Genomic DNA, 20161 nt, shown 5'->3' on the forward strand with positions numbered 1-20161 from the left:
AATTTATTTTTTCATGGTGTTAGTGTTTTCATGTAGTGCATGTTTTAGATACATATGCACATGAAGACTTCAGTATGTTCAGAACTTTGGAGACTCAAAAATTCATATTATTTATTTATTTATGTTTTTAATGCTGCTAATTCATGAAAATTACTGAGGCATCTTAAAAATAAATAGTATATAAACAAGATGATTTCCTAATTGAAGAGAAATCAAAACCAATGAAAAGAAGCTGGGATAGCTACTATTGGAGCTGGGATAGCTACTATTGGACACTGTAGAATGAATTACTGTGCTTGAGATTCAAATTTAGCTTTGGTTCAGAAAGTAAGGTAAAACACGAAAAGTAGTTAGGTATGTAGTTACTTTATGCTGATAAAATAACTTTAAAGATAAAATTAAGCACACATATTCTTCCGGGTGTTGAATTTTTTAATCTGTAATTGAATTTAGGAAGGTGTTTATTTCATGTTAATAAAGAAGCAAAATATATAATTGTTCAAATGAACATTTCTTGTGTTGGTCCTCTAGGAAATTTGAGGGCTCCTACAAATTTCTGGAAAAACTAATGAAAAAGCACTGTGGGAAAAGGGTGCTACCCTAAGCAACTGTGGAAATGAACGGAAACTAAGACTGATGGCAAAAGCCCTGTTAGCGCTGTATGAGCTCATAAGCACTACATTCTAGTGGAAAAGTTGTTTTCCATAGGAATATGGATTAACAATTTTGAACCAACTATACATGAATTCTGGAACTGAAAAATTAAATAATAGATGGCTGAAAGTGAGAGCCAGGTTTCTCACTTTTGAAGTGGGAGGTTACAAGCAAAAGGGGAGAAGCATGGATGCATTACTTACCTATAAGATACCTGTAATGTAGGTAATGAATTCGAGTTGGAGATATCAGTGTGAATCATGCTTAGCTCAATGTAGATAAAAATAGATACATATAGAAATATTTATAAATATATGTGTATACACTGGTTAGTATACACACATTTTTTTTTTACTCTGTTATCTGAGACGGCCAAGAACAAAGATATTCCAGGAGCAACAAGCATATGTGGGATCTAGACATTGTTTCTAAAACCATCCATGAAAAAGGACCATGGTTTCCCGAAGAAATGACTGGTTGTTGGGCAGGAAATATATAATATAATCCTGGAGCATCTTGTGATGCCAAAATTTAAGAAAGTATCCAAAGACCCATATACAAACATGATCACTCACCCAATAACGAGGGTATGGGGTATGTCAAAGGGACATTTGAGCCTTCCCAAAGCTCTTAAAATGGCAAAATCTGGAACATGTTGAACAATCATGAACATATTTAATCATATCCCAGAGTATCAAATAAATTCTTATAAGTTCATCCTGATATAAACAAATGACTGTATAAATAGGTTCATGGAGAAGAATACACAAATACACTCTTGCATAGGAAATTCCAGATAATTTATGTAGATGTTCTGCTCTCAAGGAGGTGGAACATAAGTTTACATTCCTTGTGGATTAGATTAAATGGCTTCTTCCAAAGAATGCAGAATGGAAAGGAAGAACAAATAGTAACTTTATAGTGGAAAAATCTGATAAACATTGCCTCGTCCACGGGGTTAAGATGAAAACACAACAGCGATGTCATATGTATCCTTAATATGATGTGATAAGAATGGCACTTTACCACTGTTGTCTTCTTCTTACTCTAATATTTTATTTTACCTCTGTTGTCTTCTTCATACAATCTAATCATGAGAAAAAAATCAGACAAATCCCAAATGAGAAACATTTTACAAAATACCTGACCAGCACTCCTAAAAACTGCCAAGGTCATCTAAAACAAAGAAAGTCTCAGATAGTGTCAAGGCAGGAGGTGATGAAGGAGTCATGATGACTAAAATACAATGTGGCATCCTGACAGAATCCTGGAATAGAAGGAGAACATCAGGTAAAAAATAAGAAAATCTGAATAAAGAATGTACTTTAGTTAATAACAATATGCCAATATTGATGAGCTAATCATGACAAATGGAAGATGCTAATGGAAGTTGTTAATAATAGAGGAACCTGGGTGTGGGGTATATGGGAACTTTCTGTGCTGTCTTCGCAACATTTTCTTAAATCCCAAACTATTCTAAAGTAATGAGATTATTAAAAATAAAACTTAAAGCTTCAAATTAACTCATCTCAGAAATACGTGCAATCCTGAGTTACGATTCAGATTTGTTAATTTATTATCTTGTTACATGTCATAAAATAGGGAACAATGAATATATAGCATCCCCATAAGATACTCTCAAATGGTAGATGCACTCTTAGTCCATTTGTGCTGCCGTAATGAAATAGCTGAAACTGGGTAATTTGTAAACAATAGAGATTTATTTATTACAGTTCTGGAGGCTGAGAAGTCCAAGATTAAGGATCAATTAAGGCCAGCAGGGTCAATGTCTGGTGAGGCTGCTGTCTGCTTTAAGATGGAGCCCTGTTGCTGTGTTCTCTGGAGGGGATGAACGTTGTGCTTTCACATGACGAAGGGAAGGAAGAGATGGATTGGCCGTCTCAAGCTCTTTTAAAAGATTCTAATCGTATCAATGACAGTGGAGGGTTTATGACCTAATCATTTTCTAAAGACCCCACCTGTTAATACTGTTGTGCTGGGGATTAGGTTTCAACCTCATTTTGGAGGGCAAACAGCTAAGCCATAGCATACACTGAATAATTTTTTGACAAGGGCTGGATTTCAGGCAAGTTACAGTGAATTTCACCGTTGCATTTTTCCAAAGACCTTATATCCTGCATTGACATATAAAGAATCCTCAAAGAGGTAGAGACAGATTTGACTATGGAGACGTTTTTAAAAAGTCAAAGAAGATCATAAAGTGATAGTGCACAGGGAAAATTAGGAGAACATATGAGAACACGTGAGATATGAGAACAATCAAGTTAATTTATGGAGTTGTCAAAACATTAATATGAAAATATGAAGGTTCTGTTAGAATATGAAAGAATATGATCAATCAATTTATAAGACAATTAACAGTCCAAAACTTAATTATATATTTAATTTTTCCAGGAATTTAATACATATGGATGCCAAAACCACAGATACAATTATACGTATTCAAACAAATAATTAAAGATTAATACTCAGTAGTAATAAATACACATTAACGTTTGTAAATTCTTACTGTTTTGGGATCTGAACTGGCATATTTCTAGAATAAAAGTTAAATAAACTAACAACTTTTGACTCCTAGGAATGTTTTCATAGAGAATAATTAGAACAAAAAGGTTAGGCATGCTCAACAGAGCTTTATTTATAAAAAGGAAAAACTGGAAACAACCTAGATAATCAACAGTAGGGGCTGGCTAAGTAAATTAGACTATATCCATGTGAAAGAATATTTTTTCAGTATGTAAAAATAATATTTAAAGCAGATCAATGCTAAGTAAAATATTTAAAGTAAAAATATTTAAAGCTAAATCAATGCTAAATAAAAATTACAGTGTACCAAATTGTATATAAAATATAATTCAATTAAAAATGTAAATCCAATTAGTAACTGGAAAGAAATACATTTTAGTAGTGGTTATCTCAGAGAGGTGAAATTATGGTATGATTTTTACATTTTTCTTCTCTAATTTTTCTCTGTTGGTCAGGTATCTGTTCCTTTATTCATAATAAGAAAAGTGTTATTTAAAGTAAACATACGAATATCCACATAACATATGTAGGCCACTGTGTAAATAATAAAAAGACACATGGGAAGGGGCTGTGATAAGTCATAGAAGTCTGTAGGAGAAATACGCTTAAATTTTACTTCTTACAAAATGGAGAGACTTTGCTTTGGAGTTTGGGTTAAAATCCAACATAGTACTGACCTCTACTATAGTGAAAAGGAGAGGATTTCTGTGTGTTTGTTCAATGGTAGGGCCATGACATATGGCCTTAAACTTTCTCCTCTGCTCCCAGGAGCAGATCAAAATTTTGTGAAGCTTCAGACTTATACAACTTTGGAAGTCCTTTATAAAAGTAATGCAAATTTATTAATATAAAGTTTGGTATGGGGCTTTGGAAATGACCCAAAAGAGTAAAGGGTCCTGTAACTCCAGTATTATTAGCCACATGGTAATTATGTCTCTCTTGCTCCAAAAACTGAGGGGAATTTTCTGGTAGGCTCCAAATTTAAACAGGTGTCAGCCCTTCACCTTCTTCCCTGCACACCATTCTAGGTAACTCAAGGAGGTCTGTAAAACAGTTACAGCCACACTTGTTTCCAGTACTATTAATACTTTCCAGGTATCATAATACTTTGCTTGTCATAGTTCTTAAGAGTCAAATGAATATAAATGGGATGTTTAGCAAGTAGTCGAGAGAACTTCATTTCCTTTGTCATTTGGCTCTTTGGCTACAGGATTTAGACTCTCCTAAAATCTCCTGAACCACTTTAATATGAGCTGCACATCTTAGCACGTAATGCATTTCCAAAAGTCATTTTCGTCTTCTGCTCACATGGTTTGTGGAAGACCTTTTGTGTGTAGACCATCACTGAAGGAGTTAAGAACCAGCTTTCTTCATTTTTCTAGATAGTCATTACTTTTCATTAAATGAAATCAGATGGATCTTTTTTTTTCAATCCAAATCAACTACCTTAAGCTACTGAAGATGTCTTTAGGCTGCTTCTCAGTCTTACTTTTTAATTGTGTGTGAGTTTTCATGATTTACTGAATCTTTATAGGCACTTTTGTCAGAAGTTGTAAAGGCTGCCTCAGATACTGCTAGTAGGATGTTGCTATGGATTCCTGGTTCTGCTGAATAGTTTTTTTGGGTTGTGGATGCTTTTCTCTACAATCTTTCCAAAATAGTTCATAAAGGAAATCTAATTCCGAATCCATCTCCTGCATTTTTGCCAAGTACTTTAAAAATGCAAAGTCTTTACATTCTGGCCTATATTTCCCTTATTCGTGAGTTGACCCTATCTTCACCTTAGTACTCACTCTGTTTGGCATCTCTCCCAGACCTATTTTCCTTTTGCCAGTTTGGCTTGCAATAGATCTTAAAGTATAATCCACTCCAAGAATTACTCCATCAATCTTTGAAAGTTGCTCAGTCTGCACTTTTTCCTAAGCTTGTCCCATCATATATTCCCACTAGGCTGTGCTTTCAGTCCATCTTAAGGGAAAAATCTATTGAATTAAATAGGAAATGTGATTTGGAAAGATTTAGGCCTCACTGAGGTGTATGCAAGCTCCCTACTCCATGCTACTTTGCTTCAGTGCTAAGAATCGAAAATTAGGAAAAGGCCATAGATATGTAAAAAATCCAGTGATAGTCTTTTATATATCTGAAGAAATTATTCTGACAACTAATTTCCAAGACATTATACCATGTATTTCTGCTAAGCTATCTCTAGCACTGAGCTAAAAGAAGACTAAACTATATATATTTTTTCCTTTAAAAAAACCTTTTTAGGAAGCCGTAGGTCTTTGGCCTCTTGCTGGAAACTCTTTAAACTTCTTTTCATTGAATATTTCAAAATGTAAATAAGAGAAAAAAATTTCAACCTGCAACAAACAACATCTTCTACCCCCACAGAAGAAAATTGAATTCTATAGCAAAATACATTGGTAGCTTGTGTTTATTGCAAAATATAAAGCCCTATGGAATAATCTGTAAGTTCACTGCAAACCGTGAGAAAGCTGAATTGGCTATCTAAAAAACAAATTGTATATTTGGGGATTGCAAGGTTCACAAGAGGAGGACAACTGTGAGAAAACTCGTGAGGGATCAAGAGGCCACAGGAGACTGCAGAATGGTAAGAGAGAAAGTGGTCACACTGACTGTGATTTAGGGGATCTTATTTTGAAACATGAGTGTGTATAACCCATCTTAAGTTACCTTCTCTACTGTGCAGTGATTTACTCCACTACTGAAGCCTCAAGAAAGATGTACTAGACACAGTGTTTTGTGATAAGTATTGTGGGGAATTTAAGAAGAAGAGTGACTATTTTCTAATAAAAGCTTATGGAAATTTTCAGAAAGATTGCGGAGTATGTGAAAAGAATTGTTAATATTTTAATGAACAGAAGCAAACTCAAAAGACTCTCCCAATGGCAGAAGGTGGAATTATTTTTGCAACAAAGTACATAGTGATTATATACAATTAGAATCCAAAGGCTATGATAAATACAGATAAATTCATACTTACATAAATAATAAGTGAATAAATGAAGGAGAGGGAACCAGTCTTCTTTAAAGGTGCACTCCAAAAAATATATGTAGATGCTCATATCCAGGAGGTAGAGCTTAATTTCATGTCTTTCGAGTGTGAACTAGACTTAAGAAATTGCTTACAAAATACATAGTATGGAAAGGGAAAACAATGACTTTATGGTGTAGAAACCCAGAAGACACCATCTGAACCAAGAGATCGAGGTTAACATCGCCAGTGATAAATCATGTTGATATCATCCACCCCTTGTTTTGATGTAAGGAGAAGGGTATCACACCTCTGTGGTGTTCTTCCTGCACACCCAGTCAGCCAGTTTAAGAATGAGAAAACAGACAAACTCAAACTGAGTGACATTCTCTCTGGCCAGTACTCTTCAAAAGTGCCAACATTGTGAAAGATAAGGAAGACTGAGAAACTGTTAGAGAGTTGAGAAGGCATAGTGACATACATATGGTGAAGGAAAATGTGATGTACTGGACTAGATCCCGGAAGACAGAAGGATATTAATGAAAGCACTGGTAAAATCTGAATGAAGTCTGTCATTTAGTGGCATTGAGCCAATGTTAATTTCTTCATTTTGACAAGTGTACCATGGTTATGTAAAATGTTAATATTAAAGAAAGCTGGGTAAAGTGTATGTGTCAATTCTCCATATTATCAAAAATAATAATTTGAAATTATTCCTCATTAAAAGTTTACTAAAATATTAAAGGTCTGTGTTACTTAGCACAAACTACTTTAGACTCACTGCAAATAAAAATTGTAATTCAACACTTCCAACAAACACGTATTAACTAAATGATTATGACAGGCAAGTCTTCATTTTAGATTTCTAGAATACATGAGTGAAAAAATACAAAAAGTACAGCCCTCTTGGGGTGAGGCAGACAATAAACAAGTATAGTAAATAAATGCATTTTATTATATGTTGGAAGGTGATGAATACAATTGATATAGTTTAGATCTGTGTCCTACCTTAATTTCATATTGAATTGTATTTGTAATCTCCAATGTTAGAGGTAGGGCCTGGTGGGAGGTCACTGGATCATAGGGGTGGGTTCTCAAAAATGGTTTAGCACTACTGATGCTGTCCTCATGATAGCCAGCGAGTTCCTGCAAGATGTGTTTGTTTAAAAGTGTGTAGCATCCCTCCACTTCCTCTTGCTCTGGCCATATAAGGTGCCTGTTCCCCCTTTGCCTTCCAACATGATTGTAAGTTTCCTCAGGTTTCTCCAGAAGCCAGTGAAATGCCCCTGTGCTTCCTGTACAGCCTGCAGAACCATGAACCAACTAAGCCTCTTTTCTTTATAAACTATTTATAATTTTTTTTGCCTCAAAAAGTGACATTCATTGAAAGAAAAAAATTACAAGATGTCCATCCCTTGGCTTCCTTCTCTCCCCCTCATGCTGTTTCTCAACCACCATCCACACCCCCGCTCCCCCGCCCCACCTCCCGCCAGATTGAACCACAGCCCCTCAGATGAGATCAGCAACCTTGAGGGGCATCTTCTTGATGGAGGCGTTGTAGAAGGTCTCGATATCTCGAAAAGTCCTCTTGTCTTCTTCTGTCACCATGTTAATAGCCACACCCTTACGGCCAAACCTGCTACCACGACCACCTTTAAAACTGCGATTAACACAAGAAAATTGTCTAAAATAAATTTTGGGTTTGATCCAGATAAGATATTCTAAAACCCCTAATCAAGGAGGGAGAAAGAGAAATGTAATATTTGTACATCTGTTCAATATTCAGTGTATCAGATGCAATTATATTAAAATATAATTTACTAGACATTTCTGAGTAATTCTATAATTCTTGCTAAAATTAGCTGTTGGGATCAGACATTAAAATGAACTCATTTTTCAGACTGAAACCTCAAAATTAACACTGAGACATTATATTAATTATGAAATATAAAAGTTGAGGCCGGGCGCGGTGACTCATGCCTGTGGTCCCAGCACTTTGGGAGGCCGAGGCGGGAGGATGACGAGGTCAGGAGATTGAGACCATCCTGGCTAACACGGTGAGATCTCATCTCTACTAAAAATAGAAAGAAAAAAAAAATAGCTGGGTGTGGCGGCGCCGCCTGTAGTCCCCGGTAGGAGAACCCCGGAGGCGGAGCTTGCAGTGAGCCGAGATCGCGCCACTGCACTCCAGCCTGGGCAACAGAGCAAGACTCCATCTCAAAAAAAAAAAAAATATATATATATATATATGTTGAAAACTATTTGGTTGATTCAAAAATTAGCAAGAGGTAAGCAAATATAAAGTTCTTTTCTCTTTTTTAAAGTAAATTTGGGGTCAGCAAAACATAAGTTCTGTAGTGGTTTGATAGAAAAATTTCACCTTAAAATTTCAACAGTAACAGATAATACGTTGGTTGACACATAAGAAAATTTTTAAATAAAATCTCAAGTTATGTGCTGTTGCCCTATCAATAACATTATATTATTCTCTCATTTTTTCTTTGGCTTTAATATTTGATATCGAATTTATTGTCTGAATATTAAATAAGTTGTTAGTGTATTAATGACAAATTCTCTCCCGAGTAATTATATTATATACACAGTAATCCAGGGCAATTATGACTTAAATATTGAACTAGGTGTTGTAGAGATTATATACAGGAATGGGATATGAATTAACAGAAATTTTCTTTGAATATTCAATGTTACAGAAATGTCTATGCTTATTGACATTTTTGGTAAGAATTCTTGTTAATAAAATGCATTCGGGTTGCTACTTAATTGATCATGAATTAACATTATTTATGTTATAGAATGAATTGGAAAAGCAAATACTTCTGTGTTCTACTGTCAAATGTGATGCATTCAAATAAGGGATGTTATGACAGAAAAAACAAATCTTCCTCAACTTGTCCACATCAGTTCCATTCCTTCATTTATAGGAAAGCTTGAGGAATGTTTAGTGAAATTCTGGCCAATAGACTTCAAGGGAAAGTCTAATTAGTAGTGTTTTTTCTTCTAGGGTAAGTAGAGAAGAAAAGGTAATTATAGAAACCCCAATTTTCATTCTCAAATTTAAGCCCAACTTAAATATAGCTTAAGGCCTTTCTTCCTTTAAGCTCACCTCTCTTACTGCTTTTTGATTTTGTGGTAGTTCATCCATATTAATGTACCTAATGACAGACACTTGGAAAAGGTGAGAATGAATTCTTTTCCTTTGACATATCAGCTGAGGATGATGGTACAAAGCATGTCTTTCAATGTGTATCTGCATGGACTCTGGGTCTGAGAGAATGATATATACTTCTACTTTATGCCTGCAAGATTCAAAAGGCCTTTTCAAATATTCATATCTTTTTCTTTTTCCTTTTTAGTCTCTGCCGGTATGTGTTATGTGATGAGAAGAATGTCAGAGTCTCTGGAGTCTTATTTTTAAGTTTTAGGCTTGCCTGAGGGGGGAAATATATTGGAAATTTGCTGGTCAAGCTGTTCATATTTTCTTGTACCATGTCTGACAATCACAATGCAGTTTGTTCAAATAATTTAGTCAGGACTTGCATACTTAGCATGATTGACTCTGACGTGAGTTTTTGGGCAGTGCCTGGCATTCAATCAGTAACACCTGAGAACATGTTCTTTGTGTTGCATACAAGAAGAAGTTAAAAAAACTCACAGAGATGAGTGGCCTTTTTTTTTTTTTTTTTATAAGGGGAATTCTGATCATTCTTCTCTGATCTTGTTCTCAACTTGTATCTTAATTTCTTCATATTTGATGCATCAAGTTAATAGGATTTGTATTGCCATAGGCACTATTGCCATTTCATATGCTGTATTAGGGAAATGGAGTTGCTGATTAGAAATGTGATAATGCAACTTCCTCTTCTTTCTAAATTAACCTTGGAGTGGAAGGGAAATGCATTCATGATTCTGTTATTATACTCACTAGTATCAGCTGTTGTTTGTCCTTTTTATTTTCTGTGGTTTTGAAAACTTAACATATACATCCATGGAGTATATTACTTAATGTCCTTTTCTTCCATCACATTTCTGGACTAACCTCTGAAAAAATATTTTGCTTTTAATTTTCATCAGCTTCTGAGGCTCATCTATCTGCAATTCAACCAGGAAAAAAAATAGAAGAAAATCACCCGCTGGTGGGAAAGTTATTTGGAAGATGTTAGCCAGATTAACCTTTACATCATAATTATGAATTAGTAACGTTTCTCCTCCATAAAATCCACATACTTAGTGAGCTTCAGAGAACACAGAAGAGGAAAGAGAAAATGACAGTGAAGTGATGTATTAGTCAGGGTTCTCTAGAGGGACAAGACTAATAAGATAGACATATATATGAAAGGGAATTTATTAAGGAGTATTGACTGACGCGGTCACAAGGTGAAGTCCCACAATAGGCCGTCTGCCATCTGAGGAGCAAGGAAGCCAGTCCAAGTCCCCAAACCTCAGAAGTAGGAAAGCCAACAGTGCAGCCTTTAGTCTGTGGCTGAAGGCCCAAGAGACCCTGGTAAACCACTGGTGTAGGTCCAAGAGTCCAAAAGCTGAAGAACCTGGAGTCCGATGTTCAAGGGCAGGAAGCATCCAGCACGGGAGAAAGATGAAGGCCAGAAGACTCAGCCAGTCTAGTCCTTCCACGTTCTGTCTGCTTTATTCTAGCCATGCTGGCAGCTGATTAGAGATTGTGCCCACCCAGTTTGAGGATGGGTCCGCCTCTCCCAGTCCACTGACTCAAATGTTAATCTCCTTTGGCTACACCCTCAAAGACACACCGAGGAACAATACTTTGCATCCTTCAATCCAATTAAGTTGACAATATTAGCAATCACAAGTGATTCATCATGTTATAATTAAACCGAATTGTGGCTTCAAGGACCCACAGTCTCTAAAACCACCCAACACAAAAGAGAAAAGGGAACTAAAAGTCTAATTTCCCAAGGATTAACAGTATAAGCTTCATTCTAAGTGAAGTAAATAATTTGTCAACCTCCTCTTCATACTGAAAGTAACCATAATATGATATAACATGTGTTGGAAAAGTGATTACAAATGACTCAAATCAGTGCCCTAAAATTTCAAACAAATTCTCACCATTGATACATAAAGAATCCGCATTGAGATTAGCAGTATTTTTCACTTATGCAAAAATATCTTTTGACATGAGGTGAAAACATTACCTCTGGACACAGTCTCTCTTTTAGGTTTTCAGTGGGAATTGTGCCTGAGTGATTAGGACAGGATACAGTCCAATAAATAAACTGAAAATTTTGTAACAAGTGGTAGAGTAATACGTACTAATTCTGAACAGATTGACTGTAATTTTGGATAAAAACCATAATGATTACAGAACACAGTCAGTGTAAGTCAAGTCCGATGGACTAGAACAGATGTGTCCACCTCTTTAGAGTCCAGCTCTGCTTCACTTGGGTTGCATAACACTAGCTATTTGGACAGGTATGCAGGTTAGGAAACAGAAAATATATTGGATTCTGGATCAATTTTTTCGTTCTTCTATGTAACTATTAACGTCAAAAAGAGCACACCAAACGCTAAAACAAAAGAAAGTCTAGAGGAGATGTAAACATGGTTAACATGGCTTTCATTGGAGATAATTTGGAAGTTTTCATAAAGAGTTTTTCAAGGTCAGGAGTGTGTAATAGACAAACAGTTTTCATTTTTTTGACATCAACAAATCTTGTATACATTAACTCAGTTGGAGTTTTTTTTTTTTTAATGCTAAACTGAAGAAAGAAAGATGGAAAGAGACTCCAATATTATAATGTTCACGCCTGGGGACACTCCAGATATGCAATACCAAGTAAGACTAGGCTTTTGTGAATATTTATCACTTGAAATCATGGGGAAAATGCTTTTTTGTTTTGACAAAATATGCCCCAGGTTTAAAGATTATACTGTATATCATTAGGGGGTAATTTTATTCTTTCTTAAGGTAGAAGGAGATATCTATCCTATAATAATGAATCTGCCTTTTTGTTATAAGAAAAGTCTAATGTGTGGTTATAAACATTTGTTGTTTTAAAGATGCATTGTTATAGATGTTATTATGAAAAATATCCTTCCTGTTTGTACTCTTTATACTTTCTTATTTAAATTTATTAACAAAATTGGGTGTATGTGTGTCATTCTCCTTTCTCTGTTGTCTCTGTCATCCTCTGGATATTTAGGCAATCCTTAACCTGAGAAGCCTTTGTTGTTATAAGGATAAAACATCATTTTGTTATATCTTAATATAGAAAAACCAGTCTTCTAGCTCATTTATAATCTTCAAATGTGTTTGTGGGATATGTTTTGTGTCCAGAAATTTATTTGACTTTTTGTATAATAATTTTCCTCCAAATAAGGTTTTCAAATTTTATAATGAGAAGGACACAAGTTAGTTTAGAATGCTGTAGATACATTCTTGGCAAAGATATCAACTGGGTAAAATCCTATCGGAAACATCCAAGAAGTTTAAAAAGTTTTGTTGGCCTGGTTTGGTGGCTCACACCTGTAATCCCAGCACTTTGGGAGGCCAAGGCGAGCGGATCGTTTGAGGTCAGAAGTTCCAGACCAGCCTGGCCAACATGGTGAAACCCTGTCTTTACCGAAAATACAAACATTAGCCGGGCGTGGTGGTGGGTGCCTGTAATCCCAGCTACTTGGTAGACTGAGGCAGGAGAATTGCTTGAACCTGGGAGGCAGAGGTTGCAGTGAGCTGAGATCATGGCACTGCACTCCGGCCTGGGTGACAAGAGCGAAACTGTGTCTCAAAATAAATAAATAAACAGATAAATAAATAAATAAATAAATAAAGCTTTGTCTTCCTTGCTTGCCCCTTCGTATAATCAGAAAAACTAGAGAAACATCTTTTCAATGCAGTCTATACGCAGTACCAGATTTGACAGAATTTGTACAATCCAAAAACTCTAGTGGGTAAATGACATTATAGTTTATAATGAGAATATTTTGTCATACTCTTTGCACTCAAGGAAGTGTAAAAATTTAACAGATATACAACAAAGAAGAGAAAACTAATATAAATAGATGAGAGATATGCAAGTGTTCCATCCATTTAGATGGCCAAAACAGTGATTTCAGGGCAATTTTGTATTTGCTATATAAATTCCTGCTTTGAGGTCAAACAATTAAAAGTGTTCAGAAAAACTGATGTGGGGTTTATACAATTCTGCACAAAGGACTTTTTATCTTATCAGTGTTATTTTATAATATTCAGAGTAGATATATTAAAAAATAATAAAATCATGACCTAATGACTACATTACTGTGTAATTACACATGTAACATATTGCAGTGAATGACTAAAGACTTTTTAGATTCTGTAGTTGTTTAAACTCAGTAGTTTTAAATTCTGACTGTGTATCAGCAGGGAAACTTTTAAACAATACTGATGTCTTGGTGCCTAGCTCCCGTATCCCCACCCTCCCACTCATGGATTGTCATACAATAGACCTGAGGTAGGGCCCAGGCATTACTTTTTTTTGAACTTTTATTTTAAGTTCATGGGTACATGTACAGGTTTTTTACCTAGGTAAACTTGTGTCATGTGCATCCAACAAAGGTCTAATATCCAACATCTGTAAGGAACTTAAACATATTTTCAAGAAAAAAAACCAGTCCCATAAAAAAGTGGGCAAAGACTCGAACAGGCATTGATTTTCTTTTTTATTTTTTAAATTATACTTTAAGTTCTAGGGTGCATGTGCACAACGTGCAGGTTTGTTACATAGGTATACATGTGCCACGTTGGTTTGCTGCACCCATCAACTCGTCATTTACATTAGGTATGTCTCCTAATGCTATCCCTCCCCCAGTGCCCCCTGCCATGACAGGCTCCCAGTGTGTGATATTCCCCACCCTGTGTCCAAGTGTTCTCATTCTTCAGTTCCCACCTATGAGTGAGAACATGCGGTTTTTGGTTTTCTGTCCTTGCGATAGTTTGCTCAGAATGACGGTTTCCAGCTTCATCCACATCCCTGTAAAGGACATGGACTCATCCTTTTTTATGGCTGCATAGTATTCCATGGTGTATATGTGAAATATTTTCTTTATCCAGTCTGTCATTGATGGGCATTTGGGTTGGTTCCAAGTCTTTGCTGTTGTGAATAGTACTGCAATAAATATATGTGTGCATGTGTCTTTATAGCAGTATGATTTATAATCCTTTGGGTATACACCCAGTAATGAGATCACTGGGTCAAATGGTATTTCTAGTTCTAGATCCTTGAGGAATCGCCATACTCTCTTCCACAATGGTTGAACTAATTTACACTCCCACCAACAGTGTAAAAGTGTTCCTATTTCTCCACATCCTCTCCAGCATCTGTTGTTTCCTGACTTTTTAATGATCGCCATTCTAACTGGTGTGTGATGGTATCTCATTGTGCTTTTGATTTGCATTTCTCTGATGACCAGTGATGATGAACATTTTTTCATGTGTCTGTTGGCTGCATAAATGTCTTCTTTTGAGAAGTGTCTGTTCATATCCTTTGACCACTTTTTAATGGGGTTGTTTGCTTTTTTTGTAAATTTGTTTGAGTTCTTTGTAGATTCTGTAGATTAGCCCCTTGTCAGATGAGTAGACTGCAAAAATTTTCTCCCATTTGTAGATGAACAGGCATTGATTTTCTAAGAGCTCTTTTGGTCATTACATTGTGAAGCCAGGGTTGAGAAGCAATTATCTTCATTTATCTGCTTCTAAATTGGGCTAACTGGAGCCATCTCTCCTTATATCAATGGGATCTTATGAGAAACAGTTAACAAAATATCTTCACATACATTTGTGTAACATTTTATGGTTGTCCAAAAGAGTTTCAAATCTATTGGAGATACACTGGCTAACTAAAGACTACAATAGAGGTAAATACGTTTTTTGGAAAGATCACTTGTCTAAATCTTGGTGGTGTCAATGAATACTTTCTGGGGAAAGAGACTACAAATCTTTGGTATGAAACACAAATAGGGGTTCAAGGTTAACCTTTGCAGAAACACATGTCAGTATTTCATTCCTTTTTGTGGTCAAATAATATTCCATGGTATGAATATTCCACAAGAATTTAGTCACAGAAAATCACACATTATATGATTCCACTTATATGAAATGTCCAGAAGAGACAAATCTACAGAGACAGAAAGTTGATTAACAGTTGCCTTGAGCTGGGCTGTAAGGAGTATGGGGAGATTGGTGAGTGAAAGCTAATAAGTACAGAGTTTCACTTTGTAGTGATTACGAAGTTCTAAAATTGACTGTGGTGATGGTTGAACTTATCTGTAAATATACTAAAAACCATTGAATTATGCAGTTTAAATGGGCTAATTGTACATCATATTAAATATATCTCAATAATGTTCAGAAAAACAAGTAGGCTTGCAAGGCCAGATGAGTTAGAGCACTGTATCTGGCAGGAGAAATTGCAGAGAGCATGGAGAGTTTAGTAAATGGTAAGTAGCTCCAGGTGGCTGGTACATAGGGTTCAGAGAAGGGTCCCAGAGGTGGTCAGAAATGAAGCTAAAGGATACAAATGGGTCTGATCATGAAAGATATGTTTAGCCTTTAAATTTTTAAAAGTTGTGGTGAAATATATTTAACAGTTATCATCTTAACCATTTTTAATGGGTAGTTCAGTAGTGTTAAATATATTCACATTATTGTGCAATCCAATATCTGGAACTGTTTTATCTTGCAATACTGAAACTCTATATCCGTTAAATAACAACTCCCCATCTCTTCCTGCCCTAGCCCCAGGGAAGTATCATGACAATATATCATCAAATAAAAAATGTCAGCAAAGAGACAGAAATTGCTAGAAAGAACCAAATGAAAGTTTTGATGTTTGAAAAGTGAAATAAGAGTGATTAGAAAATCACTAGGTGACCTCACTAGTATGTTTCAGCACTAAAGAAAGAACTAGTGAACTTGAGGATAAATGATTAGAAATGTTGCAATGTGCATTGCAGAGAGGAAAAAGAATGAAAACGTGTTCACAGAGATACAATCATTCTACCATAAAGATATATGCACATGTATGTTCATGACAGCACTATTCACCATAGAAAAGACAGAGAATCAACCTAAATGCCCATCAGCAGTAGACTGGATAAAGAAAGGATGATACATGTACATCATGGAATACCATGAAGCCATAAAAAAGAATGAAATCATGTCCTTTGCAGCAACATGAATGGAACTAGAGGTCACTATCCCAAGTGAACAAACGCAGGAACAGTAAATCAAATACTGCATGTTCTCACTTGTAATTGCAAGCTAGACATTTAATACATATGGACACAAAGAAGGGAATAGCAGACACTGGGGCCTACTTGAGGGTAGAGGCTGGGAGAAAGGTGAGGATCTAAAAACCACCTATCAGGTACTATGCTCATCACTTGGGTAATAATCTGTACAGCAAACCCTTGTGATGCACAATTGATCTACATAACAAACTTGCCCATGTACTCCTGAACCTAAAATAAGAAATTTGCAAAAAAAAAAAAGCACCAGAGATTCAGAGAAATGTGCGATGGACTATTAAGTCCATCCATATGTGTGTAATGAGAGCACCAAAAGAGAGAGCATGAAAGGGACAGAAGAAAGCGTTTTATGAAAAAATGGCTAAAAACTTCCTGAATGTGAGGAAAACTATTAATCTACACATCCAAGAAGCTAAATAACTCCAAGTAGAATAAATGCAAAAAACAAAATCATAACTATATACACTGCAGCCAAAATATTAAAAGTCAAAAAGAAAGAGAATATCTTTAAAGCTGTAAGAGAAAAACAACTCATCATGTACAGGGAAATCACAATAAGATTAATAGTAAATTCTTCTGAAAATAATAGAGGCCAGAGGCAATGAGATGACAAAGTGATGAAGTTAAAACAAAATAAAAACAAACAACCAATAAGATGAAGCTTATATCAGAAAATCTATTTTTCAAAAATGAAGATAAAGACATTTCAAAAATAAAAAAGAAACAGAAACAGAGAATTTATTGCTAGAAGACATGCCTTACAGAAATGCAAATGGAAATTTATCACACTGAAAATAAAGACATTAGACAATAATTTGAATCTACATGGAAAAACATAATTAACATAAAGGTAATATAAAGGTAATTACAAAAGGCAATATAATTGCATTTTTCTTCTTCAATTGTCTCTTGATTAAAAATATTAAGAGAACGAAAACAAGTAAATATGTCAATATAGTAACTTGAAAACTTTCCACAAAGAAAAACCCAGGCCCGGATGGCTTCATTTTGAATCTACCAAGCATTAAAAGATCAGTATCTTTCCTGTACTCGTCCAAAATATGCAGAAAGAGGGAACATTTCTTAACTCATTGTATAATGTCACATTTGCTCTAATACCCAAACCAAAGACATCAAAGAAAACTACAGATCAATAAACCAACTGAATGTTATGATATTAATATACAAAATAGCTCCTCAACAAAATACTATCAGACTGAATCCTGCAACTTATAAAAAGCGTGCATACAGGCTGGGTGCAGTGGCTAACTCCTGTAATGCCAGCACTTTAGGAGGCTGAGGTGGGAGGATTGCTTGAGCACAGGGGTTTGAGACCAGCTTGAACAACAAAGTGAGACCCTGTCTCCAAAAATTCTTTTAATTGCTGGGTGTGGTGGCACATTTCTGTGATTCCAGCCACTCGGGAGGTGGAAAGATGGCTTGAGTTTGGAAAGTCTCAGGCTGCAGTGATCTGTGATTGCACTACTGTGCTCCAACCTGTGTGACAAACTGAGACTCTGTCTCAGAAAAAAAAAGAAAAAGTTATACCACATGCAACATGACCAAGTGGGATTTATCTTAGAAATGCAAGGTTTGTTTAATATCTGAAAATCAATCAGTATAATAAACCATATTAATAGAAGAAAGGATAAACTTCATATCATCATCTCAATATATGCAGCAAACATTAAAAAAATACAATACCATTTCATGATTAAAACACTCAACAAACTCGGAATAGAAAACTACCTCCTCACGTTGGTGTAGGCCATACACAAGAAACCCACGGATAACCTCATATTTGATAGCGGAAGGCTGAATGCTTTACTTCTAAGGTCAGGAGCAAGACAAGGATATCTGCTCTTTCCACTTGTATTTAACATTGCACTGGAGATCCCAGGTGGGGTAATTAGGCAAGATAAAGAAACAAAAGTCATCCAGATTGTGAAGGAAGAAATAGAACTATCTTTAATGGCAGATTTAATGGTCTTGTATGTTTCCTCATATCCTAAGAAACACATGCGCTCACACGTACAACTATTGGAATTAACAAATGAGTTCAGTAAGGGTGCAGAATATTAGATCAATGCACAAAAATCAATGTTTTTGATACATTAACAATAAACAGTGAAATTAAGATTAAGAAAATTAATTATCTATTTATGATAGCATCAAAATAATATTTAGTTATACATTTAATAGAAGTGTAAAACTTAAACACTGAAAACCATAAAACTTAATTTCACAGAATTAAAAAAGATCTACATAAGTGAAAGAACATCTTGTGCTCATAGATTGGAAGACTTAATACTGTTAAGATGGCAGTACTCTAAATTGAACTACAGACAATGCAGTGTCTAGCAAAACTCCAGCTGGTTTTTTTATGGAAATTAATTTTCAAATCTGTATCTGATTAGAGATTTCTATTCAGAAGCCATGAAGAATGCCTATAACTGAACAACAAAAACAATTTTAAATGAGCAAATAATTTGAATTATTTCTCAAAAAATATACAAATAGCCAATAATAATAATAATAATAATAATGATAAAGATGCTGAGCATCATTTGTCATTTTTTAGATAAATAAAAATCAACACTACCACTTCACATCCACTGAAATGGCAATGATCAAGAAAACAGATAATAAACATTGTCAAGGATGTGGAGAAATTGGACCCTAATGCATTGCTGGTGAAAATGTAAATTGGTGTAGCCACTTTGGAAAACAGCTTAGTAAACACTCAGAAGATTAAACATGAAGATACCTTATTACCAAGCATTTCCATTTCCACTAAGAGAAGTAAAAACATATATCCACAAAAACACTTCTACACAAATGTTCATAGTAGGTTTAATCATAATAATTGAAAGACAGAAGTAACTGTTCAAATATAACATGTTGCATAACACATAGATGAATACTATTTGGCAATAAAAATGAAGTACCAATGCATGATACAACATGGATGAACCTTGACAACTTTGAGAAATGGGAGGTGATAGCTAAGGGGTATATTTTTCTTTTCTTTTTTCTTTTTTTTTTTTTTCAAGGAGGAACTAAAATATTCTAAAATGAGATTGTGATAATATTTATACAACCTTGTAAATACACTAAAATATTGAATTGGATATTTTAAATTGGTTAATTATATATGTGAATTATATTTCAAGCTATGAAAAAGATATGAACTGTTTAAGTAAACAAAATAACAATATATTATTATAATATGTATATAAATATAATGGATGAAAGTAATAGCAAAAGCTAGAAAGAGATATATTACTGTAAATTTCTTATACTATTAGCCAACAAAGGATCTAAATGAATTATAAAAAATACAAAGATAATCCAAAAGTTGTCTGAAAAAGAGGACAAAGAATATATGGGAAAAAGGAGAACAAATAGTTAAGATGTACCTTTATTTCAAGATTGACTATAAAGCTTATTTATTGAGACTGTATGCTGCTGACATTAATATAGAGAAATACATCAATGGAACAGAACAGATAACTTAGAAGTCGACATATACAAACATGTACAATTTATTTTTAGCAAAACTGAAAAACAATTCTGTGGAGAAATGATAGTCTTAAAAAATAAGTCATTTGGGAACAATTGGATATAAATATTCACACAATGCACTTTGATTGATGCCTTGCAGCATATGCAAAAGTAAGCTCA

Source organism: Trachypithecus francoisi, unplaced genomic scaffold, assembly GCF_009764315.1.
Source record: "Trachypithecus francoisi isolate TF-2019V2 unplaced genomic scaffold, Tfra_2.0 Lachesis_group3, whole genome shotgun sequence".
Lineage (NCBI taxonomy): Eukaryota > Metazoa > Chordata > Mammalia > Primates > Cercopithecidae > Trachypithecus > Trachypithecus francoisi.